This window comes from Pseudophryne corroboree, unplaced genomic scaffold (genome assembly GCF_028390025.1).
Source record: "Pseudophryne corroboree isolate aPseCor3 unplaced genomic scaffold, aPseCor3.hap2 scaffold_3128, whole genome shotgun sequence".
NCBI lineage: Eukaryota > Metazoa > Chordata > Amphibia > Anura > Myobatrachidae > Pseudophryne > Pseudophryne corroboree.
Window position 1 is genome coordinate 1 of NW_026969807.1, and position 26,104 is coordinate 26,104.

At 32.5% G+C, this 26,104-nt stretch overlaps 13 non-coding genes across 13 annotated transcripts; all 13 read right to left on the reverse strand.

Moving 5' to 3' along the window:
* Positions 1 to 1,526: 1,526 nt before the first annotated feature.
* TRNAI-AAU (transfer RNA isoleucine (anticodon AAU)) lies at positions 1,527 to 1,600 on the reverse strand. The gene has a single exon. It is a non-coding gene; the product is annotated as a tRNA-Ile (tRNA).
* Positions 1,601 to 3,186: 1,586 nt separating this feature from the next.
* Positions 3,187 to 3,260, reverse strand: TRNAI-AAU (transfer RNA isoleucine (anticodon AAU)). The gene has a single exon. It is a non-coding gene; the product is annotated as a tRNA-Ile (tRNA).
* Positions 3,261 to 4,848: 1,588 nt separating this feature from the next.
* TRNAI-AAU (transfer RNA isoleucine (anticodon AAU)) lies at positions 4,849 to 4,922 on the reverse strand. The gene has a single exon. It is a non-coding gene; the product is annotated as a tRNA-Ile (tRNA).
* Positions 4,923 to 6,508: 1,586 nt separating this feature from the next.
* On the reverse strand, positions 6,509 to 6,582 carry TRNAI-AAU (transfer RNA isoleucine (anticodon AAU)). Its single transcript has one exon. It is a non-coding gene; the product is annotated as a tRNA-Ile (tRNA).
* A 1,588-nt stretch (positions 6,583 to 8,170) lies between these two features.
* Positions 8,171 to 8,244, reverse strand: TRNAI-AAU (transfer RNA isoleucine (anticodon AAU)). The gene has a single exon. It is a non-coding gene; the product is annotated as a tRNA-Ile (tRNA).
* Positions 8,245 to 9,833: 1,589 nt separating this feature from the next.
* Positions 9,834 to 9,907, reverse strand: TRNAI-AAU (transfer RNA isoleucine (anticodon AAU)). Its single transcript has one exon. It is a non-coding gene; the product is annotated as a tRNA-Ile (tRNA).
* A 1,586-nt stretch (positions 9,908 to 11,493) lies between these two features.
* On the reverse strand, positions 11,494 to 11,567 carry TRNAI-AAU (transfer RNA isoleucine (anticodon AAU)). Its single transcript has one exon. It is a non-coding gene; the product is annotated as a tRNA-Ile (tRNA).
* A 3,252-nt stretch (positions 11,568 to 14,819) lies between these two features.
* TRNAI-AAU (transfer RNA isoleucine (anticodon AAU)) lies at positions 14,820 to 14,893 on the reverse strand. The gene has a single exon. It is a non-coding gene; the product is annotated as a tRNA-Ile (tRNA).
* Positions 14,894 to 16,482: 1,589 nt separating this feature from the next.
* TRNAI-AAU (transfer RNA isoleucine (anticodon AAU)) lies at positions 16,483 to 16,556 on the reverse strand. The gene has a single exon. It is a non-coding gene; the product is annotated as a tRNA-Ile (tRNA).
* Positions 16,557 to 18,143: 1,587 nt separating this feature from the next.
* TRNAI-AAU (transfer RNA isoleucine (anticodon AAU)) lies at positions 18,144 to 18,217 on the reverse strand. The gene has a single exon. It is a non-coding gene; the product is annotated as a tRNA-Ile (tRNA).
* A 1,590-nt stretch (positions 18,218 to 19,807) lies between these two features.
* Positions 19,808 to 19,881, reverse strand: TRNAI-AAU (transfer RNA isoleucine (anticodon AAU)). Its single transcript has one exon. It is a non-coding gene; the product is annotated as a tRNA-Ile (tRNA).
* A 1,589-nt stretch (positions 19,882 to 21,470) lies between these two features.
* TRNAI-AAU (transfer RNA isoleucine (anticodon AAU)) lies at positions 21,471 to 21,544 on the reverse strand. Its single transcript has one exon. It is a non-coding gene; the product is annotated as a tRNA-Ile (tRNA).
* Positions 21,545 to 23,141: 1,597 nt separating this feature from the next.
* TRNAI-AAU (transfer RNA isoleucine (anticodon AAU)) lies at positions 23,142 to 23,215 on the reverse strand. The gene has a single exon. It is a non-coding gene; the product is annotated as a tRNA-Ile (tRNA).
* Between the last annotated feature and the right edge of the window lie 2,889 nt (positions 23,216 to 26,104).

Here is a 26,104-nt window from a genome sequence, read left to right on the forward strand (position 1 = left end):
TTTTATAGCATTTCATTTTTCAAAAAAAAGCTTAAGCCATAGAGTCACTTGAAGCATGGGTATCATAAAAATGCTCCAGTTTCTTTCCACATTACAAAATAAAAATAAATATTAGATAGGATAATAACAAAGATTAAGGCATCTAGTAATAGTATAAAAATAGACAATTTAGACTAGGAGTATATGCAAATCTAAGCAAAATCAATCTAAAAAATCTAATACACAATTTTTAATTGTAAATTTACAGATTGTTGAAAAAGATAATCCCAGGATGTAATCCATTATGTATTAAATTTAGTATGTTTTACCATGTTGTGTATGAATAACTTTTAACACAAAAAAATATATATTGGGGAAGTAGCTTAATGTGCCCATTGGAAATAAAGAATGCTAGCCCATTTTGGAATGCAAAGCTTAAGAAAATACAAACTTCAATCCATAGGAAAGCACTTTTTATTCAGTCTACACTCTGTAATCATACTATAGCTTAATTTACAAATTATGATGTCATTATCAGACTTAACTCACAAGAGACTTTCACCCTTGGTCTATAAAAAAGGCAGTCCTCTGTTATAAAGCTTGAAACAATTGTAAGTGGCTGATATGCAAATATGGAAATACAGAAAAACTGTCAATTCAATGCTAGGATAACATAAGGGGTGATGCTCCAACTGAAATTGGTCCTAGGCATTTAGGTTTCTAGTATCTATCTTCTCCTTTAAAAAATAGGTTACTTTTTATATATTATCATTGGGTTTGGACAAATATTCTACATAATACCTATTGCATCCCTGAGCTTATTAGAAACTTGAAATAATATATATAAAGTATTGAATTTCTTTTCTTTGCATTTAAAAGATGAGCGCACTTCAGTAGATGCCATTGCTCAGGTGAGGGTTCCATGGTGTAATTGTTAGCACCTTGGACTTTGAATCTAGTCATCTGAGTTCATATCTCATGGGAGCTAACATTGTTTATTTTCCTTTTGTTCAAAGCTCCATTTTCATTCAATGTATGAGTATTGCAAATCTTCATTTAAAATTCATATAAATTCCATCATCTTCAGTGGTGTCCTTTGTTTAAACTCATTTTTAAACTTATCAAATCAGAAGTATGTCAAATATTTGGAAATAAGAAAATATGCAATAAGAATGCAGAGATCCATTACTTGTGCTCTGGTCTTTAGAAATTCTCCATTTTTTTTACTTCAGTGTGCACTAATGAGAGGGGAGCACATATCTTCTTCTTCTTCTTCTAGTAACACCTAGTGCCCTCTATGTTTGAGCAGCAATATAATAACTGATTAATTTGCCCTTGCATATCTTAGTTATGCCATATTGCTTGATTTGAGACAAAAGTCACTGAGCCATGTAGAGAAAAATCTTCATCAGCCAAAGGATGACACTCCCACTGGCTTCTGATATGTATTTGAAGAGATTTTGTGATATATGTGTCTATGATGTTTTCAAGTATTCATGCACTCCACCGATGAGCTTATTCCATTCTTGTCCATCAAGAAAAGCAAATGGCCCATACAGGGATCGAACCCGTGACCTTGACATTATTAGCACCACGCTCTAACCAACTGAGCTAACCGGCCACAGATATTACTGCAAGCAAACACAAAACTGGCAAAAGTACCTCAAAGCACAGATCATATTTTGTTTTTATAGCATTTCATTTTTCAAAAAAAAGCTTAAGCCATAGAGTCACTTGAAGCATGGGTATCATAAAATTGCTCCAGTTTCTTTCCACATTACAAAATAAAAATAAATATTAGATAGGATAATAACAAAGATTAAGGCATCTAGTAATAGTATAAAAATAGACAATTTAGACTAGGAGTATATGCAAATCTAAGCAACATCAATCTAAAAAATCTAATACACAATTTTTAATTGTAAATTTACAGATTGTTGAAAAAGATAATCCCAGGATGTAATCCATTATGTATTAAATTTAGTATGTTTTACCAAGTTGTGTATGAATAACTTTTAACACAAAAAAATATATATTGGGGAAGTAGCTTAATGTGCCCATTGGAAATAAAGAATGCTAGCCCATTTTGGAATGCAAAGCTTACGAAAATGCAAACTTCAATTCATAAGAAAGCACTTTTTATTCAGTCTACACTCTGTAATCATACTATAGCTTAATTTACAAATTGTGATGTCATTATCAGACTTAACTCACAAGAGACTTTCATCCTTGGTCTATAAAAAAGGCAGTCCTCTGTTATAAAGCTTGAAACAATTGTAAGTGGCTGATATGCAAATATGGAAATACAGAAAAACTGTCAATTCAATGCTAGGATAACATAAGGGGTGATGCTCCAACTGAAATTGGTCCTAGGCATTTAGGTTTCTAGTATCTATCTTCTCCTTTAAAAATCGGTTACTTTTTATATATTATCATTGGTTTTGGACAAATATTCTACATAATACCTATTGCATCCCTGAGCTTATTAGAAACTTGAAATAATATATATAAAGTATTGAATTTATTTTCTTTGCATTTAAAAGATGAGCGCACTTCAGTAGATGCCATTGCTCAGGTGAGGGTTCCATGGTGTAATTGTTAGCACCCTGGACTTTGAATCTAGTCATCTGAGTTCATATCTCGTGGGAGCTAACATTGCTTATTTTCCTTTTGTTCAAAGCTCCATTTTAATTCAATGTATGAGTATTGCAAATCTTCATTTAAAATTCATATAAATTCCATCATCTTCAGTGGTGTCCTTTGTTTAAACTCATTTTTAAACTTATCAAATCAGAAGTATGTCAAATATTTGGAAATAAGAAAAGATGCAATAAGAATGCAGAGATCCATTACTTGTGCTCTGGTCTTTAGAAATTCTCCATTTTTTTTACTTCAGTGTGCACTAATGAGAGGGGAGCACATACCCTTTTCTTCTTCTAGTAACACCTAGTGCCCTCTATGTTTGAGCCGCAATATAATAACTGATTAATTTGCCCTTGCATATCTTAGTTATGCCATATTGCTTGATTTGAGACAAAAGTCACTGAGCCATGTAGAGAAAAATCTTCATCAGCCAAAGGATGACACTCCCACTGGCTTCTGATATGTATTTGAAGAGATTTTGTGATATATGTGTCTATGATGTTTTCAAGTATTCATGCACTCCACCGATGAGCTTATTCCATTCTTGTCCATCAAAAAAGCAAATGGCCCATACAGGGATCGAACCCGTGACCTTGGCGTTATTAGCACCACGCTCTAACCAACTCAGCTAACCGGCCACAGATATTACTGCCAGCAAACACAAAACTGGCAAATGTACCTCAAAGCACAAATCATATTTTGTTTTTATAGCATTTCATTTTTCAAAAAAAAGCTTAAGCCATAGAGTCACTTGAAGCATGGGTATCATAAAAATGCTCCAGTTTCTTTCCACATTACAAAATAAAAATAAATATTAGATAGGATAATAACAAAGATTAAGGCATCTAGTAATAGTATAAAAATAGACAATTTAGACTAGGAGTATATGCAAATCTAAGCAAAATCAATCTAAAAAATCTAATACACAATTTTTAATTGTAAATTTACAGATTGTTGAAAAAGATAATCCCAGGATGTAATCCATTATGTATTAAATTTAGTATGTTTTACCAAGTTGTGTATGAATAACTTTTAGCACAAAAAAATATATATTGGGGAAGTAGCTTAATGTGCCCATTGGAAATAAAGAATGCTAGCCCATTTTGGAATGCAAATCTTAAGAAAATACAAACTTCAATCCATAGGAAAGCACTTTTTATTCAGTCTACACTCTGTAATCATACTATAGCTTAATTTACAAATTGTGATGTCATTATCAGACTTAACTCACAAGAGACTTTCATCCTTGGTCTATAAAAAAGGCAGTCCTCTGTTATAAAGCTTGAAACAATTGTAAGTGGCTGATATGCAAATATGGAAATACAGAAAAACTGTCAATTCAATGCTAGGATAACATAAGGGGTGATGCTCCAACTGAAATTGGTCCTAGGCATTTAGGTTTCTAGTATCTATCTTCTCCTTTAAAAAATAGGTTACTTTTTATATATCATCATTGGGTTTGGACAAATATTCTACATAATACCTATTGCATCCCTGAGCTTATTAGAAACTTGAAATAATATATATAAAGTATTGAATTTCTTTTCTTTGCATTTAAAAGATGAGTGCACTTCAGTAGATGCCATTGCTCAGGTGGGGGTTCCATGGTGTAATTGTTAGCACCCTGGACTTTGAATCTAGTAATCTGAGTTCATATCTCGTGGGAGCTAACATTGTTTATTTTCCTTTTGTTCAAAGCTCCATTTTCATTCAATGTATGAGTATTGCAAATCTTCATTTAAAATTCATATAAATTCCATCATCTTCAGTGGTGTCCTTTGTTTAAACTAATTTTTAAACTTATCAAATCAGAAGTATGTCAAATATTTGGAATTAAGAAAATATGCAATAAGAATGCAGAGATCCATTACTTGTGCTCTGGTCTTTAGAAATTCTCCATTTTTTTTACTTCAGTGTGCACTAATGAGAGGGGAGCACATATCTTCTTCTTCTTCTAGTAACACCTAGTGCCCTCTATGTTTGAGCAGCAATATAATAACTGATTAATTTGCCCTTGCATATCTTAGTTATGCCATATTGCTTGATTTGAGACAAAAGTCACTGAGCCATGTAGAGAAAAATCTTCATCAGCCAAAGGATGACACTCCCACTGGCTTTTGATATGTATTTGAAGAAATTTTGTGATATATGTGTCTATGATTTTTTCAAGTATTCATGCACTCCACCGATGAGCTTATTCCATTTTTGTCCATCAAGAAAAGCAAATGGCCCATATGGGGATAGAACCCGTGACCTTGGCGTTATTAGCACCACGCTCTAACCAACTGAGCTAACCGGCCACAGATATTACTGCAAGCAACCACAAAACTGGCAAATGTACCTCAAAGCACAGATCATATTTTGTTTTTATAGCATTTCATTTTTCAAAAAAAAGCTTAAGCCATAGAGTCACTTGAAGCATGGGTATCATAAAAATGCTCTAGTTTCTTTCCACATTACAAAATAAAAATAAATATTAGATAGGATAATAACAAAGATTAAGGCATCTAGTAATAGTATAAAAATAGACAATTTAGACTAGGAGTATATGCAAATCTAAGCAAAATCAATCTAAAAAATCTAATACACAATTTTTAATTGTAAATTTACAGATTGTTGAAAAAGATAATCCCAGGATGTAATCCATTATGTATTAAATTTAGTATGTTTTACCAAGTTGTGTATGAATAACTTTTAACACAAAAATATATATATTGGGGAAGTAGCTTAATGTGCCCATTGTAAATAAAGAATGCTAGCCCATTTTGGAATGCAAAGCTTAAGAAAATACAAACTTCAATCCATATGAAAGCACTTTTTATTCAGTCTACACTCTGTAATCATACTATAGCTTAATTTACAAATTGTGATGTCATTATCAGACTTAACTCACAAGAGACTTTCATCCTTGATCTATAAAAAAGGCAGTCCTCTGTTATAAAGCTTGAAACAATTGTAAGTGGCTGATATGCAAATATGGAAATACAGAAAAACTGTCAATTCAATGCTAGGATAACATAAGGGGTGATGCTCCAACTGAAATTGGTCCTAGGCATTTAGGTTTCTAGTATCTATCTTCTCCTTTAAAAATAGGTTACTTTTTATATATTATCATTGGTTTTGGACAAATATTCTACATAATACCTATTGCATCCCTGAGCTTATTAGAAACTTGAAATAATATATATAAAGTATTGAATTTATTTTCTTTGCATTTAAAAGATGAGCGCACTTCAGTAGATGCCATTGCTCAGGTGAGGGTTCCATGGTGTAATTGTTAGCACCCTGGACTTTGAATCTAGTCATCTGAGTTCATATCTCGTGGGAGCTAACATTGTTTATTTTCCTTTTGTTCAAAGCTCCATTTTAATTCAATGTATGAGTATTGCAAATCTTCATTTAAAATTCATATAAATTCCATCATCTTCAGTGGTGTCCTTTGTTTAAACTCATTTTTAAACTTATCAAATCAGAAGTATGTCAAATATTTGGCAATAAGAAAAGATGCAATAAGAATGCAGAGATCCATTACTTGTGCTCTGGTCTTTAGAAATTCTCCATTTTTTTTACTTCAGTGTGCACTAATGAGAGGGGAGCACATACCCTTTTCTTCTTCTAGTAACACCTAGTGCCCTCTATGTTTGAGCCGCAATATAATAACTGATTAATTTGCCCTTGCATATCTTAGTTATGCCATATTGCTTGATTTGAGACAAAAGTCACTGAGCCATGTAGAGAAAAATCTTCATCAGCCAAAGGATGACACTCCCACTGGCTTCTGATATGTATTTGAAGAGATTTTGTGATATATGTGTCTATGATGTTTTCAAGTATTCATGCACTCCACCGATGAGCTTATTCCATTCTTGTCCATCAAAAAAGCAAATGGCCCATACAGGGATCGAACCCGTGACCTTGGCGTTATTAGCACCACGCTCTAACCAACTCAGCTAACCGGCCACAGATATTACTGCCAGCAAACACAAAACTGGCAAATGTACCTCAAAGCACAAATCATATTTTGTTTTTATAGCATTTCATTTTTCAAAAAAAAGCTTAAGCCATAGAGTCACTTGAAGCATGGGTATCATAAAAATGCTCCAGTTTCTTTCCACATTACAAAATAAAAATAAATATTAGATAGGATAATAACAAAGATTAAGGCATCTAGTAATAGTATAAAAATAGACAATTTAGACTAGGAGTATATGCAAATCTAAGCAAAATCAATCTAAAAAATCTAATACACAATTTTTAATTGTAAATTTACAGATTGTTGAAAAAGATAATCCCAGGATGTAATCCATTATGTATTAAATTTAGTATGTTTTACCAAGTAGTGTATGAATAACTTTTAGCACAAAAAAATATATATTGGGGAAGTAGCTTAATGTGCCCATTGGAAATAAAGAATGCTAGCCCATTTTGGAATGCAAATCTTAAGAAAATACAAACTTCAATCCATAGGAAAGCACTTTTTATTCAGTCTACACTCTGTAATCATACTATAGCTTAATTTACAAATTGTGATGTCATTATCAGACTTAACTCACAAGAGACTTTCATCCTTGGTCTATAAAAAAGGCAGTCCTCTGTTATAAAGCTTGAAACAATTGTAAGTGGCTGATATGCAAATATGGAAATACAGAAAAACTGTCAATTCAATGCTAGGATAACATAAGGGGTGATGCTCCAACTGAAATTGGTCCTAGGCATTTAGGTTTCTAGTATCTATCTTCTCCTTTAAAAAATAGGTTACTTTTTATATATCATCATTGGGTTTGGACAAATATTCTACATAATACCTATTGCATCCCTGAGCTTATTAGAAACTTGAAATAATATATATAAAGTATTGAATTTCTTTTCTTTGCATTTAAAAGATGAGTGCACTTCAGTAGATGCCATTGCTCAGGTGAGGGTTCCATGGTGTAATTGTTAGCACCCTGGACTTTGAATCTAGTAATCTGAGTTCATATCTCGTGGGAGCTAACATTGTTTATTTTCCTTTTGTTCAAAGCTCCATTTTCATTCAATGTATGAGTATTGCAAATCTTCATTTAAAATTCATATAAATTCCATCATCTTCAGTGGTGTCCTTTGTTTAAACTAATTTTTAAACTTATCAAATCAGAAGTATGTCAAATATTTGGAATTAAGAAAATATGCAATAAGAATGCAGAGATCCATTACTTGTGCTCTGGTCTTTAGAAATTCTCCATTTTTTTTACTTCAGTGTGCACTAATGAGAGGGGAGCACATATCTTCTTCTTCTTCTAGTAACACCTAGTGCCCTCTATGTTTGAGCAGCAATATAATAACTGATTAATTTGCCCTTGCATATCTTAGTTATGCCATATTGCTTGATTTGAGACAAAAGTCACTGAGCCATGTAGAGAAAAATCTTCATCAGCCAAAGGATGACACTCCCACTGGCTTTTGATATGTATTTGAAGAAATTTTGTGATATATGTGTCTATGATGTTTTCAAGTATTCATGCACTCCACCGATGAGCTTATTCCATTTTTGTCCATCAAGAAAAGCAAATGGCCCATATGGGGATAGAACCCGTGACCTTGGCGTTATTAGCACCACGCTCTAACCAACTGAGCTAACCGGCCACAGATATTACTGCAAGCAACCACAAAACTGGCAAATGTACCTCAAAGCACAGATCATATTTTGTTTTTATAGCATTTCATTTTTCAAAAAAAAGCTTAAGCCATAGAGTCACTTGAAGCATGGGTATCATAAAAATGCTCTAGTTTCTTTCCACATTACAAAATAAAAATAAATATTAGATAGGATAATAACAAAGATTAAGGCATCTAGTAATAGTATAAAAATAGACAATTTAGACTAGGAGTATATGCAAATCTAAGCAAAATCAATCTAAAAAATCTAATACACAATTTTTAATTGTAAATTTACAGATTGTTGAAAAAGATAATCCCAGGATGTAAGCCATTATGTATTAAATTTAGTATGTTTTACCAAGTTGTGTATGAATAACTTTTAACACAAAAAAATATATATTGGGGAAGTAGCTTAATGTGCCCATTGGAAATAAAGAATGCTAGCCCATTTTGGAATGCAAAGCTTAAGAAAATACAAACTTCAATCCATAGGAAAGCACTTTTTATTCAGTCTACACTCTGTAATCATACTATAGCTTAATTTACAAATTGTGATGTCATTATCAGACTTAACTCACAAGAGACTTTCATCCTTGGTCTATAAAAAAGGCAGTCCTCTGTTATAAAGCTTGAAACAATTGTAAGTGGCTGATATGCAAATATGGAAATACAGAAAAACTGTCAATTCAATGCTAGGATAACATAAGGGGTGATGCTCCAACTGAAATTGGTCCTAGGCATTTAGGTTTCTAGTATCTATCTTCTCCTTTAAAAAATAGGTTACTTTTTATATATTATCATTGGGTTTGGACAAATATTCTACATAATACCTATTGCATCCCTGAGCTTATTAGAAACTTGAAATAATATATATAAAGTATTGAATTTCTTTTCTTTGCATTTAAAAGAAGAGCGCACTTCAGTAGATGCCATTGCTCAGGTGAGGGTTCCATGGTGTAATTGTTAGCACCCTGGACTTTGAATCTAGTAATCTGAGTTCATATCTCGTGGGAGCTAACATTGTTTATTTTCCTTTAGTTCAAAGCTCCATTTTCATTCAATGTATGAGTATTGCAAATCTTCATTTAAAATTCATATAAATTCCATCATCTTCAGTGGTGTCCTTTGTTTAAACTCATTTTTAAACTTATCAAATCAGAAGTATGTCAAATATTTGGAAATTAGAAAATATGCAATAAGAATGCAGAGATCCATTACTTGTGCTCTGGTCTTTAGAAATTCTCCATTTTTTTTTACTTCAGTGTGCACTAATGAGAGGGGAGCACATATCTTCTTCTTCTTCTAGTAACACCTAGTGCCCTCTATGTTTGAGCAGAAATATAATAACTGATTAATTTGCCCTTGCATATCTTAGTTATGCCATATTGCTTGATTTGAGACAAAAGTCACTGAGCCATGTAGAGAAAAATCTTCATCAGCCAAAGGATGACACTCCCACTGGCTTCTGATATGTATTTGAAGAGATTTTGTGATATATGTGTCTATGATGTTTTCAAGTATTCATGCACTCCACCGATGAGCTTATTCCATTCTTGTCCATCAAGAAAAGCAAATGGCCCATACGGGGATCGAACCCATGATCTTGGTGTTATTAGCACCATGCTCTAACCAACTGAGCTAACAGGCCACAGATATCACTGCCAGCAAACACAAAACTGGCAAATGTACCTCAAAGCACAGATCATATTTTGTTTTTATAGCATTTCATTTTTCAAAAAAAGCTTAAGCCATAGAGTCACTTGAAGCATGGGTATCATAAAAATGCTCCAGTTTCTTTCCACATTACAAAATAAAAATAAATATTAGATAGGATAATAACAAAGATTAAGGCATCTAGTAATAGTATAAAAATAGACAATTTAGACTAGGAGTATATGCAAATCTAAGCAAAATCAATCTAAAAAATCTAATACACAATTTTTAATTGTAAATTTACAGATTGTTGAAAAAGATAATCCCAGGATGTAATCCATTATGTATTAAATTTAGTATGTTTTACCAAGTTGTGTATGAATAACTTTTAACACAAAAAAATATATATTGGGGAAGTAGCTTAATGTGCCCATTGGAAATAAAGAATGCTAGCCCATTTTGGAATGCAAAGCTTAAGAAAATACAAACTTCAATCCATAGGAAAGCACTTTTTATTCAGTCTACACTCTGTAATCATACTATAGCTTAATTTACAAATTATGATGTCATTATCAGACTTAACTCACAAGAGACTTTCATCCTTGGTCTATAAAAAAGGCAGTCCTCTGTTATAAAGCTTGAAACAATTGTAAGTGGCTGATATGCAAATATGGAAATACAGAAAAACTGTCAATTCAATGCTAGGATAACATAAGGGGTGATGCTCCAACTGAAATTGGTCCTAGGCATTTAGGTTTCTAGTATCTATCTTCTCCTTTAAAAATAGGTTACTTTTTATATATTATCATTGGTTTTGGACAAATATTCTACATAATACCTATTGCATCCCTGAGCTTATTAGAAACTTGAAATAATATATATAAAGTATTGAATTTCTTTTCTTTGCATTTAAAAGATGAGAGCACTTCAGTAGATGCCATTGCTCAGGTGAGGGTTCCATGGTGTAATTGTTAGCACCTTGGACTTTGAATCTAGTCATCTGAGTTCATATCTCATGGGAGCTAACATTGTTTATTTTCCTTTTGTTCAAAGCTCCATTTTCATTCAATGTATGAGTATTGCAAATCTTCATTTAAAATTCATATAAATTCCATCATCTTCAGTGGTGTCCTTTGTTTAAACTCATTTTTAAACTTATCAAATCAGAAGTATGTCAAATATTTGGAAATAAGAAAAGATGCAATAAGAATGCAGAGTTCCATTACTTGTGCTCTGGTCTTTAGAAATTCTCCATTTTTTTTACTTCAGTGTGCACTAATGAGAGGGGAGCACATATCTTCTTCTTCTTCTAGTAACACCTAGTGCCCTCTATGTTTGAGTAGCAATATAATAACTAATTTATTTGCCCTAGCATATCTTAGTTATGCCATATTGCTTGATTTGAGACAAAAGTCACTGAGCCATGTAGAGAAAAATCTTCATCAGCCAAAGGATGACACTCCCACTGGCTTCTGATATGTATTTGAAGAGATTTTGTGATATATGTGTCTATGATGTTTTCAAGTATTCATGCACTCCACCGATGAGCTTATTCCATTCTTGTCCATCAAGAAAAGCAAATGGCCCATACGGGGATCGCACCCATGACCTTGGCATTATTCGCACCACGCTCTAACCAACTGAGCTAACAGGCCACAGATATTACTGCCAGCAAACACAAAACTGGCAAATGTACCTCAAAGCACAGATCATATTTTGTTTTTATAGCATTTCATTTTTCAAAAAAAAGCTTAAGCCATAGAGTCACTTGAAGCATGGGTATCATAAAAATGCTCCAGTTTCTTTCCACATTACAAAATAAAAATAAATATTAGATAGGATAATAACAAAGATTAAGGCATCTAGTAATAGTATAAAAATAGACAATTTAGACTAGGAGTATATGCAAATCTAAGCAAAATCAATCTAAAAAATCTAATACACAATTTTTAATTGTAAATTTACAGATTGTTGAAAAAGATAATCCCAGGATGTAATCCATTATGTATTAAATTTAGTATGTTTTACCAAGTTGTGTACGAATAACTTTTAGCACAAAAAAATATATATTGGGGAAGTAGCTTAATGTGCCCATTGGAAATAAAGAATGCTAGCCCATTTTGGAATGCAAATCTTAAGAAAATACAAACTTCAATCCATAGGAAAGCACTTTTTATTCAGTCTACACTCTGTAATCATACTATAGCTTAATTTACAAATTGTGATGTCATTATCAGACTTAACTCACAAGAGACTTTCATCCTTGGTCTATAAAAAAGGCAGTCCTCTGTTATAAAGCTTGAAACAATTGTAAGTGGCTGATATGCAAATATGGAAATACAGAAAAACTGTCAATTCAATGCTAGGATAACATAAGGGGTGATGCTCCAACTGAAATTGGTCCTAGGCATTTAGGTTTCTAGTATCTATCTTCTTTAAAAAATAGGTTACTTTTTATATATTATCATTGGTTTTGGACAAATATTCTACATAATACCTATTGCATCCCTGAGCTTATTAGAAACTTGAAATAATATATATAAAGTATTGAATTTCTTTTCTTTGCATTTAAAAGATGAGCGCACTTCAGTAGATGCCATTGCTCAGGTGAGGGTTCCATGGTGTAATTGTTAGCACCCTGGACTTTGAATCTAGTCATCTGAGTTCATATCTCGTGGGAGCTAACATTGTTTATTTTCCTTTTGTTCAAAGCTCCATTTTCATTCAATGTATGAGTATTGCAAATCTTCATTTAAAATTCATATAAATTCCATCATCTTCAGTGGTGTCCTTTGTTTAAACTCATTTTTAAACTTATCAAATCAGAAGTATGTCAAATATTTGGAAATAAGAAAAGATGCAATAAGAATGCAGAGATCCATTACTTGTGCTCTGGTCTTTAGAAATTCTCCATTTTTTTTACTTCAGTGTGCACTAATGAGAGGGGAGCACATATCTTCTTCTTCTTCTAGTAACACCTAGTGCCCTCTATGTTTGAGCAGCAATATAATAACTAATTTATTTGCCCTTGCATATCTTAGTTATGCCATATTGCTTCATTTGAGACAAAAGTCACTGAGCTATGTAGAGAAAAATCTTCATCAGCCAAAGGATGACACTCCCACTGGCTTCTGATATGTATTTGAAGAGATTTTGTGATATATGTGTCTATGATGTTTTCAAGTATTCATGCACTCCACCGATGAGCTTATTCCATTCTTGTCCATCAAGAAAAGCAAATGGCCCATACAGGGATCAAACCCATGACCTTTGGGTTATTAGCACTATGCTCTAACCAACTGAGCTAACAGGCCACAGATATTACCCCCACCAAACACAAAACTGGCAAATGTACCTCAAAGCACAGATCATATTTTGTTTTTATAGCATTTCATTTTTCAAAAAAAAAGCTTAAGCCATAGAGTCACTTGAAGCATGGGTATCATAAAAATGCTCCAGTTTCTTTCCACATTACAAAATAAAAATAAATATTAGATAGGATAATAACAAAGATTAAGGCATCTAGTAATAGTATAACAATAGACAATTTAGACTAGGAGTATATGCAAATCTAAGCAAAATCAATCTAAAAAATCTAATACACAATTTTTAATTGTAAATTTACAGATTGTTGAAAAAGATAATCCCAGGATGTAATCCATTATGTATTAAATTTAGTATGTTTTACCAAGTTGTGTATGAATAACTTTTAACACAAAAAAATATATATTGGGGAAGTAGCTTAATGTGCCCATTGGAAATAAAGAATGCTAGCCCATTTTGGAATGCAAAGCTTAAGAAAATACAAACTTCAATCCATAGGAAAGCACTTTTTATTCAGTCTACACTCTGTAATCATACTATAGCTTAATTTACAAATTGTGATGTCATTATCAGACTTAACTCACAAGAGACTTTCATCCTTGATCTATAAAAAAGGCAGTCCTCTGTTATAAAGCTTGAAACAATTGTAAGTGGCTGATATGCAAATATGGAAATACAGAAAAACTGTCAATTCAATGCTAGGATAACATAAGGGGTGATGCTCCAACTGAAATTGGTCCTAGGCATTTAGGTTTCTAGTATCTATCTTCTCCTTTAAAAAATAGGTTACTTTTTATATATTATCATTGGGTTTGGACAAATATTCTACATAATACCTATTGCATCCCTGAGCTTATTAGAAACTTGAAATAATATATATAAAGTATTGAATTTCTTTTCTTTGCATTTAAAAGATGAGCGCACTTCAGTAGATGCCATTGCTCAGGTGAGGGTTCCATGGTGTAATTGTTAGCACCCTGGACTTTGAATCTAGTAATCTGAGTTCATATCTCATGGGAGCTAACATTGTTTATTTTCCTTTTGTTCAAAGCTCCATTTTCATTCAATGTATGAGTATTGCAAATCTTCATTTAAAATTCATATAAATTCCATCATCTTCAGTGTTGTCCTTTGTTTAAACTCATTTTTAAACTTATCAAATCAGAAGTATGTCAAATATTTGGAAATTAGAAAATATGCAATAAGAATGCAGAGATCCATTACTTGTGCTCTGGTCTTTAGAAATTCTCCATTTGTTTTTACTTCAGTGTGCACTAATGAGAGGGGAGCACATATCTTCTTCTTCTTCTTCTAGTAACACCTAGTGCCCTCTATGTTTGAGCAGCAATATAATAACTGATTAATTTGCCCTTGCATATCTTAGTTATGCCATATTGCTTGATTTGAGACAAAAGTCACTGAGCCATGTAGAGAAAAATCTTCATCAGCCAAAGGATGACACTCCCACTGGCTTTTGATATGTATTTGAAGAAATTTTGTGATATATGTGTCTATGATGTTTTCAAGTATTCATGCACTCCACCGATGAGCTTATTCCATTTTTGTCCATCAAGAAAAGCAAATGGCCCATATGGGGATCGAACCCGTGACCTTGGCGTTATTAGCACCATGCTCTAACCAACTGAGCTAACAGGCCACAGATATCACTGCCAGCAAACACAAAACTGGCAAATGTACCTCAAAGCACAGATCATATTTTGTTTTTATAGCATTTCATTTTTCAAAAAAAAGCTTAAGCCATAGAGTCACTTGAAGCATGGGTATCATAAAAATGCTCCAGTTTCTTTCCACATTACAAAATAAAAATAAATATTAGATAGGATAATAACAAAGATTAAGGCATCTAGTAATAGTATAAAAATAGACAATTTAGACTAGGAGTATATGCAAATCTAAGCAAAATCAATCTAAAAAATCTAATACACAATTTTTAATTGTAAATTTACAGATTGTTGAAAAAGATAATCCCAGGTTGTAATCCATTATGTATTAAATTTAGTATGTTTTACCAAGTTGTGTATGAATAACTTTTAACACAAAAATATATATATTGGGGAAGTAGCTTAATGTGCCCATTGGAAATAAAGAATGCTAGCCCATTTTGGAATGCAAATCTTAAGAAAATACAAACTTCAATCCATAGGAAAGCACTTTTTATTCAGTCTACACTCTGTAATCATACTATAGCTTAATTTACAAATTGTGATGTCATTATCAGACTTAACTCACAAGAGACTTTCATCCTTGGTCTATAAAAAAGGCAGTCCTCTGTTATAAAGCTTGAAACAATTGTAAGTGGCTGATATGCAAATATGGAAATACAGAAAAACTGTCAATTCAATGCTAGGATAACATAAGGGGTGATGCTCCAACTGAAATTGGTCCTAGGCATTTAGGTTTCTAGTATCTATCTTCTCCTTTAAAAAATAGGTTACTTTTTATATATTATCATTGGGTTTGGACAAATATTCTACATAATACCTATTGCATCCCTGAGCTTATTAGAAACTTGAAATAATATATATAAAGTATTGAATTTCTTTTCTTTGCATTTAAAAGATGAGTGCACTTCAGTAGATGCCATTGCTCAGGTGAGGGTTCCATGGTGTAATTGTTAGCACCCTGGACTTTGAATCTAGTAATCTGAGTTCATATCTCGTGGGAGCTAACATTGTTTATTTTCCTTTTGTTCAAAGCTCCATTTTCATTCAATGTATGAGTATTGCAAATCTTCATTTAAAATTCATATAAATTCCATCATCTTCAGTGGTGTCCTTTGTTTAAACTAATTTTTAAACTTATCAAATCAGAAGTATGTCAAATATTTGGAATTAAGAAAATATGCAATAAGAATGCAGAGATCCATTACTTGTGCTCTGGTCTTTAGAAATTCTCCATTTTTTTTTACTTCAGTGTGCACTAATGAGAGGGGAGCACATATCTTCTTCTTCTTCTAGTAACACCTAGTGCCCTCTATGTTTGAGCAGCAATATAATAACTGATTAATTTGCCCTTGCATATCTTAGTTATGCCATATTGCTTGATTTGAGACAAAAGTCACTGAGCCATGTAGAGAAAAATCTTCATCAGCCAAAGGATGACACTCCCACTGGCTTTTGATATGTATTTGAAGAAATTTTGTGATATATGTGTCTATGATGTTTTTAAGTATTCATGCACTCCACCGATGAGCTTATTCCATTTTTGTCCATCAAGAAAAGCAAATGGCCCATATGGGGATCGAACCCGTGACCTTGACGTTATTAGCACCATGCTCTAACCAACTGAGCTAACCGGCCACGGATATTACTGCAAGCAAACACAAAACTGGCAAATGTACCTCAAAGCACAGATCATATTTTGTTTTTATAGCATTTCATTTTTCAAAAAAAAGCTTAAGCCATAGAGTCACTTGAAGCATGGGTATCATAAAAATGCTCCAGTTTCTTTCCACATTACAAAATAAAAATAAATATTAGATAGGATAATAACAAAGATTAAGGCATCTAGTAATAGTATAAAAATAGACAATTTAGACTAGGAGTATATGCAAATCTAAGCAAAATCAATCTAAAAAATCTAATACACAATTTTTAATTGTAAATTTACAGATTGTTGAAAAAGATAATCCCAGGATGTAATCCATTATGTATTAAATTTAGTATGTTTTACCAAGTTGTGTATGAATAACTTTTAACACAAAAAAATATATATTGGGGAAGTAGCTTAATGTGCCCATTGGAAATAAAGAATGCTAGCCCATTTTGGAATGCAAAGCTTAAGAAAATACAAACTTCAATCCATAGGAAAGCACTTTTTATTCAGTCTACACTCTGTAATCATACTATAGCTTAATTTACAAATTATGATGTCATTATCAGACTTAACTCACAAGAGACTTTCATCCTTGGTCTATAAAAAAGGCAGTCCTCTGTTATAAAGCTTGAAACAATTGTAAGTGGCTGATATGCAAATATGGAAATACAGAAAAACTGTCAATTCAATGCTAGGATAACATAAGGGGTGATGCTCCAACTGAAATTGGTCCTAGGCATTTAGGTTTCTAGTATCTATCTTCTCCTTTAAAAATAGGTTACTTTTTTTATATTATCATTGGTTTTGGACAAATATTCTACATAATACCTATTGCATCCCTGAGCTTATTAGAAACTTGAAATAATATATATAAAGTATTGAATTTCTTTTCTTTGCATTTAAAAGATGAGCGCACTTCAGTAGATGCCATTGCTCAGGTGAGGTTTCCATGGTGTAATTGTTAGCACCCTGGACTTTGTATCTAGTCATCTGAGTTCATATCTCGTGGGAGCTAACATTGTTTATTTTCCTTTTGTTCAAAGCTCCATTTTCATTCAATGTATGAGTATTGCAAATCTTCATTTAAAATTCATATAAATTCCATCATCTTCAGTGGTGTCCTTTGTTTAAACTCATTTTTAAACTTATCAAATCAGAAGTATGTCAAATATTTGGCAATAAGAAAAGATGCAATAAGAATGCAGAGATCCATTACTTGTGCTCTGGTCTTTAGAAATTCTCCATTTTTTTTACTTCAGTGTGCACTAATGAGAGGGGAGCACATATCTTCTTCTTCTTCTAGTAACACCTAGTGCCCTCTATGTTTGAGCAGCAATATAATAACTAATGTATTTGCCCTTGCATATCTTAGTTATGCCATATTGCTTCATTTGAGACAAAAGTCACTGAGCCATGTAGAGAAAAATCTTCATCAGCCAAAGGATGACACTCCCACTGGCTTCTGATATGTATTTGAAGAGATTTTGTGATATATGTGTCTATGATGTTTTCAAGTATTCATGCACTCCACCGATGAGCTTATTCCATTCTTGTCCATCAAGAAAAGCAAATGGCCCATACTGGGATCGAACCCGTGACCTTGGGGTTATTAGCACTATGCTCTAACCAACTGAGCTAACAGGCCACAAACATTACCACCACCAAACACAAAACTGGCAAATGTACCTCAAAGCACAGATCATATTTTGTTTTTATAGCATTTCATTTTTCAAAAAAAAAGCTTAAGCCATAGAGTCACTTGAAGCATGGGTATCATAAAAATGCTCGTTTCTTTCCATATTACAAAATAAAAATAAATATTAGATAGGATAATAACAAAGATTAAGGCATCTAGTAATAGTATAAAAATAGACAATTTAGACTAGGAGTATATGCAAATCTAAGCAAAATCAATCTAAAAAATCTAATACACAATTTTTAATTGTAAATTTACAGATTGTTGAAAAAGATAATCCCAGGATGTAATCCATTATGTATTAAATTTAGTATGTTTTACCAAGTTGTGTATGAATAACTTTTAACACAAAAAAATATATATTGTGGAAGTAGCTTAATGTGCCCATTGGAAATAAAGAATGCTAGCCCATTTTGGAATGCAAAGCTTAAGAAAATACAAACTTCAATCCATAGGAAAGCACTTTTTATTCAGTCTACACTCTGTAATCATACTATAGCTTAATTTACAAATTGTGATGTCATTATCAGACTTAACTCACAAGAGACTTTCATCCTTGGTCTATAAAAAAGGCAGTCCTCTGTTATAAAGCTTGAAACAATTGTAAGTGGCTGATATGCAAATATGGAAATACAGAAAAACTGTCAATTCAATGCTAGGATAACATAAGGGGTGATGCTCCAACTGAAATTGGTCCTAGGCATTTAGGTTTCTAGTATCTATCTTCTCCTTTAAAAAATAGGTTACTTTTTATATATTATCATTGGGTTTGGACAAATATTCTACATAATACCTATTGCATCCCTGAGCTTATTAGAAACTTGAAATAATATATATAAAGTATTGAATTTCTTTTCTTTGCATTTAAAAGATGAGCGCACTTCAGTAGATGCCATTGCTCAGGTGAGGGTTCCATGGTGTAATTGTTAGCACCCTGGACTTTGAATCTAGTAATCTGAGTTCATATCTGTGGGAGCTAACATTGTTTATTTTCCTTTTGTTCAAAGCTCCATTTTCATTCAATGTATGAGTATTGCAAATCTTCATTTAAAATTCATATAAATTCCATCATCTTCAGTGGTGTCCTTTGTTTAAACTCATTTTTAAACTTATCAAATCAGAAGTATGTCAAATATTTGGAAATTAGAAAATATGCAATAAGAATGCAGAGATCCATTACTTGTGCTCTGGTCTTTAGAAATTCTCCATTTGTTTTTACTTCAGTGTGCACTAATGAGAGGGGAGCACATATCTTCTTCTTCTTCTTCTAGTAACACCTAGTGCCCTCTATGTTTGAGCAGCAATATAATAACTGATTAATTTGCCCTTGCATATCTTAGTTATGCCATTTTGCTTGATTTGAGACAAAAGTCACTGAGCCATGTAGAGAAAAATCTTCATCAGCCAAAGGATGACACTCCCACTGGCTTTTGATATGTATTTGAAGAAATTTTGTGATATATGTGTCTATGATGTTTTCAAGTATTCATGCACTCCACCGATGAGCTTATTCCATTTTTGTCCATCAAGAAAAGCAAATGGCCCATATGGGGATCGAATCCGTGACCTTGGCGTTATTAGCACCATGCTCTAACCAACTGAGCTAACAGGCCACAGATATCACTGCAAGCAAACACAAAACTGGCAAATGTACCTCAAAGCACAGATCATATTTTGTTTTTATAGCATTTCATTTTTCAAAAAAAAGCTTAAGCCATAGAGTCACTTGAAGCATGGGTATCATAAAAATGCTCCAGTTTCTTTCCACATTACAAAATAAAAATAAATATTAGATAGGATAATAACAAAGATTAAGGCATCTAGTAATAGTATAAAAATAGACAATTTAGACTAGGAGTATATGCAAATCTAAGCAAAATCAATCTAAAAAATCTAATACACAATTTTTAATTGTAAATTTACAGATTGTTGAAAAAGATAATCCCAGGTTGTAATCCATTATGTATTAAATTTAGTATGTTTTACCAAGTTGTGTATGAATAACTTTTAACACAAAAAAATATATATTGGGGAAGTAGCTTAATGTGCCCATTGGAAATAAAGAATGCTAGCCCATTTTGGAATGCAAATCTTAAGAAAATACAAACTTCAATCCATAGGAAAGCACTTTTTATTCAGTCTACACTCTGTAATCATACTATAGCTTAATTTACAAATTGTGATGTCATTATCAGACTTAACTCACAAGAGACTTTCATCCTTGGTCTATAAAAAAGGCAGTCCTCTGTTATAAAGCTTGAAACAATTGTAAGTGGCTGATATGCAAATATGGAAATACAGAAAAACTGTCAATTCAATGCTAGGATAACATAAGGGGTGATGCTCCAACTGAAATTGGTCCTAGGCATTTAGGTTTCTAGTATCTATCTTCTCCTTTAAAAAATAGGTTACTTTTTATATATTATCATTGGGTTTGGACAAATATTCTACATAATACCTATTGCATCCCTGAGCTTATTAGAAACTTGAAATAATATATATAAAGTATTGAATTTCTTTTCTTTGCATTTAAAAGATGAGTGCACTTCAGTAGATGCCATTGCTCAGGTGAGGGTTCCATGGTGTAATTGTTAGCACCCTGGACTTTGAATCTAGTAATCTGAGTTCATATCTCGTGGGAGCTAACATTGTTTATTTTCCTTTTGTTCAAAGCTCCATTTTCATTCAATGTATGAGTATTGCAAATCTTCATTTAAAATTCATATAAATTCCATCATCTTCAGTGGTGTCCTTTGTTTAAACTAATTTTTAAACTTATCAAATCAGAAGTATGTCAAATATTTGGAATTAAGAAAATATGCAATAAGAATGCAGAGATCCATTACTTGTGCTCTGGTCTTTAGAAATTCTCCATTTTTTTTTACTTCAGTGTGCACTAATGAGAGGGGAGCACATATCTTCTTCTTCTTCTAGTAACACCTAGTGCCCTCTATGTTTGAGCAGCAATATAATAACTGATTAATTTGCCCTTGCATATCTTAGTTATGCCATATTGCTTGATTTGAGACAAAAGTCACTGAGCCATGTAGAGAAAAATCTTCATCAGCCAAAGGATGACACTCCCACTGGCTTTTGATATGTATTTGAAGAAATTTTGTGATATATGTGTCTATGATGTTTTTAAGTATTCATGCACTCCACCGATGAGCTTATTCCATTTTTGTCCATCAAGAAAAGCAAATGGCCCATATGGGGATCGAACCCGTGACCTTGACGTTATTAGCACCACGCTCTAACCAACTGAGCTAACCGGCCACAGATATTACTGCAAGCAAACACAAAACTGGCAAATGTACCTCAAAGCACAGATCATATTTTGTTTTTATAGCATTTCATTTTTCAAAAAAAAGCTTAAGCCATAGAGTCACTTGAAGCATGGGTATCATAAAAATGCTCCAGTTTCTTTCCACATTACAAAATAAAAATAAATATTAGATAGGATAATAACAAAGATTAAGGCATCTAGTAATAGTATAAAAATAGACAATTTAGACTTGGAGTATATGCAAATCTAAGCAAAATCAATCTAAAAAATCTAATACACAATTTTTAATTGTAAATTTACAGATTGTTGAAAAAGATAATCCCAGGATGTAATCCATTATGTATTAAATTTAGTATGTTTTACCAAGTTGTGTATGAATAACTTTTAACACAAAAAATATATATTGGGGAAGTAGCTTAATGTGCCCATTGGAAATAAAGAATGCTAGCCCATTTTGGAATGCAAAGCTTAAGAAAATACAAACTTCAATCCATAGGAAAGCACTTTTTATTCAGTCTACACTCTGTAATCATACTATAGCTTAATTTACAAATTGTGATGTCATTATCAGACTTAACTCACAAGAGACTTTCATCCTTGGTCTATAAAAAAGGCAGTCCTCTGTTATAAAGCTTGAAACAATTGTAAGTGGCTGATATGCAAATATGGAAATACAGAAAAACTGTCAATTCAATGCTAGGATAACATAAGGGGTGATGCTCCAACTGAAATTGGTCCTAGGCATTTAGGTTTCTAGTATCTATCTTCTCCTTTAAAAAATAGGTTACTTTTTATATATTATCATTGGGTTTGGACAAATATTCTACATAATACCTATTGCATCCCTGAGCTTATTAGAAACTTGAAATAATATATATAAAGTATTGAATTTCTTTTCTTTGCATTTAAAAGATGAGCGCACTTCAGTAGATGCCATTGCTCAGGTGAGGGTTCCATGGTGTAATTGTTAGCACCCTGGACTTTGAATCTAGTAATCTGAGTTCATATCTCGTGGGAGCTAACATTGTTTATTTTCCTTTTGTTCAAAGCTCCATTTTCATTCAATGTATGAGTATTGCAAATCTTCATTTAAAATTCATATAAATTCCATCATCTTCAGTGGTGTCCTTTGTTTAAACTCATTTTTAAACTTATCAAATCAGAAGTATGTCAAATATTTGGAAATTAGAAAATATGCAATAAGAATGCAGAGATCCATTACTTGTGCTCTGGTCTTTAGAAATTCTCCATTTGTTTTTACTTCAGTGTGCACTAATGAGAGGGGAGCACATATCTTCTTCTTCTTCTTCTTCTTCTAGTAACACCTAGTGCCCTCTATGTTTGAGCAGCAATATAATAACTGATTAATTTGCCCTTGCATATCTTAGTTATGCCATATTGCTTGATTTGAGACAAAAGTCACTGAGCCATGTAGAGAAAAATCTTCATCAGCCAAAGGATGACACTCCCACTGGCTTCTGATATGTATTTGAAGAGATTTTGTGATATATGTGTCTATGATGTTTTCAAGTATTCATGCACTCCACCGATGAGCTTATTCCATTCTTGTCCATCAAGAAAAGCAAATGGCCCATACGGGGATCGAACCCGTGACCTTGGCGTTATTAGCACCACGCTCTAACCAACTGAGCTAACCGGCCACAGGAATTACTGCCAGCAAACACAAAACTGGCAAAGTTACCTCAAAGCACAGATCATATTTTGTTTTTATAGCATTTCATTTTTCAAAAAAAAGCTTAAGCCATAGAGTCACTTGAAGCATGGGTATCATAAAAATGCTCCAGTTTCTTTCCACATTACAAAATAAAAATAAATATTAGATAGGATAATAACAAAGATTAAGGCATCTAGTAATAGTATAAAAATAGACAATTTAGACTAGGAGTATATGCAAATCTAAGCAAAATCAATCTAAAAAATCTAATACACAATTTTTAATTGTAAATTTACAGATTGTTGAAAAAGATAATCCCAGGATGTAATCCATTATGTATTAAATTTAGTATGTTTTACCAAGTTGTGTATGAATAACTTTTAGCACAAAAAAATATATATTGGGGAAGTAGCTTAATGTGCCCATTGGAAATAAAGAATGCTAGCCCATTTTGGAATGCAAAGCTTAAGAAAATACAAACTTCAATCCATAGGAAAGCACTTTTTATTCAGTCTACACTCTGTAATCATACTATAGCTTAATTTACAAATTATGATGTCATTATCAGACTTAACTCACCTGAGACTTTCATCCTTGGTCTATAAAAAAGGCAGTCCTCTATTATAAAGCTTGAAACAATTGTAAGTGGCTGATATGCAAATATGGAAATACAGAAAAACTGTCAATTCAATGCTAGGATAACATAAGGGGTGATGCTCCAACTGAAATTGGTCCTAGGCATTTAGGTTTCTAGTATCTATCTTCTCCTTTAAAAATAGGTTACTTTTTATATATTATCATTGGGTTTGGACAAATATTCTACATAATACCTATTGCATCCCTGAGCTTATTAGAAACTTGAAATAATATATATAAAGTATTGAATTTCTTTTCTTTGCATTTAAAAGATGAGCGCACTTCAGTAGATGCCATTGCTCAGGTGAGGGTTCCATGGTGTAATTGTTAGCACCCTGGACTTTGAATCTAGTAATCTGAGTTCATATCTCGTGGGAGCTAACATTGTTTATTTTCCTTTTGTTCAAAGCTCCATTTTCATTCAATGTATGAGTATTGCAAATCTTCATTTAAAATTCATATAAATTCCATCATCTTCAGTGGTGTCCTTTGTTTAAACTCATTTTTAAACTTATCAAATCAGAAGTATGTCAAATATTTGGAAATTAGAAAATATGCAATAAGAATGCAGAGATCCATTACTTGTGCTCTGGTCTTTAGAAATTCTCCATTTGTTTTTACTTCAGTGTGCACTAATGAGAGGGGAGCACATATCTTCTTCTTCTTCTTCTTCTTCTAGTAACACCTAGTGCCCTCTATGTTTGAGCAGCAATATAATAACTGATTAATTTGCCCTTGCATATCTTAGTTATGCCATATTGCTTGATTTGAGACAAAAGTCACTGAGCCATGTAGAGAAAAATCTTCATCAGCCAAAGGATGACACTCCCACTGGCTTCTGATATGTATTTGAAGAGATTTTGTGATATATGTGTCTATGATGTTTTCAAGTATTCATGCACTCCACCGATGAGCTTATTCCATTCTTGTCCATCAAGAAAAGCAAATGGCCCATACGGGGATCGAACCCGTGACCTTGGCGTTATTAGCACCACGCTCTAACCGGCCACAGGAATTACTGCCAGCAAACACAAAACTGGCAAATGTACCTCAAAGCACAGATCATATTTTGTTTTTATAGCATTTCATTTTTCAAAAAAAAGCTTAAGCCATAGAGTCACTTGAAGCATGGGTATCATAAAAATGCTCCAGTTTCTTTCCACATTACAAAATAAAAATAAATATTAGATAGGATAATAACAAAGATTAAGGCATCTAGTAATAGTATAAAAATAGACAATTTAGACTAGGAGTATATGCAAATCTAAGCAAAATCAATCTAAAAAATCTAATACACAATTTTTAATTGTAAATTTACAGATTGTTGAAAAAGATAATCCCAGGATGTAATCCATTATGTATTAAATTTAGTATGTTTTACCAAGTTGTGTATGAATAACTTTTAGCACAAAAAAATATATATTGGGGAAGTAGCTTAATGTGCCCATTGGAAATAAAGAATGCTAGCCCATTTTGGAATGCAAAGCTTAAGAAAATACAAACTTCAATCCATAGGAAAGCACTTTTTATTCAGTCTACACTCTGTAATCATACTATAGCTTAATTTACAAATTATGATGTCATTATCAGACTTAACTCACCTGAGACTTTCATCCTTGGTCTATAAAAAAGGCAGTCCTCTATTATAAAGCTTGAAACAATTGTAAGTGGCTGATATGCAAATATGGAAATACAGAAAAACTGTCAATTCAATGCTAGGATAACATAAGGGGTGATGCTCCAACTGAAATTGGTCCTAGGCATTTAGGTTTCTAGTATCTATCTTCTCCTTTAAAAATAGGTTACTTTTTATATATTATCATTGGTTTTGGACAAATATTCTACATAATACCTATTGCATCCCTGAGCTTATTAGAAACTTGAAATAATATATATAAAGTATTGAATTTCTTTTCTTTGCATTTAAAAGATGAGTGCACTTCAGTAGATGCCATTGCTCAGGTGAGGGTTCCATGGAGTAATTGTTAGCACCCTGGACTTTGAATCTAGTAATCTGAGTTCATATCTCGTGGGAGCTAACATTGTTTATTTTCCTTTTGTTCGAAGCTCCATTTTCATTCAATGTATGAGTATTGCAAATCTTCATTTAAAATTCATATAAATTCCATCATCTTCAGTGGTGTCCTTTGTTTAAACTAATTTTTAAACTTATCAAATCAGAAGTATGTCAAATATTTGGAATTAAGAAAATATGCAATAAGAATGCAGAGATCCATTA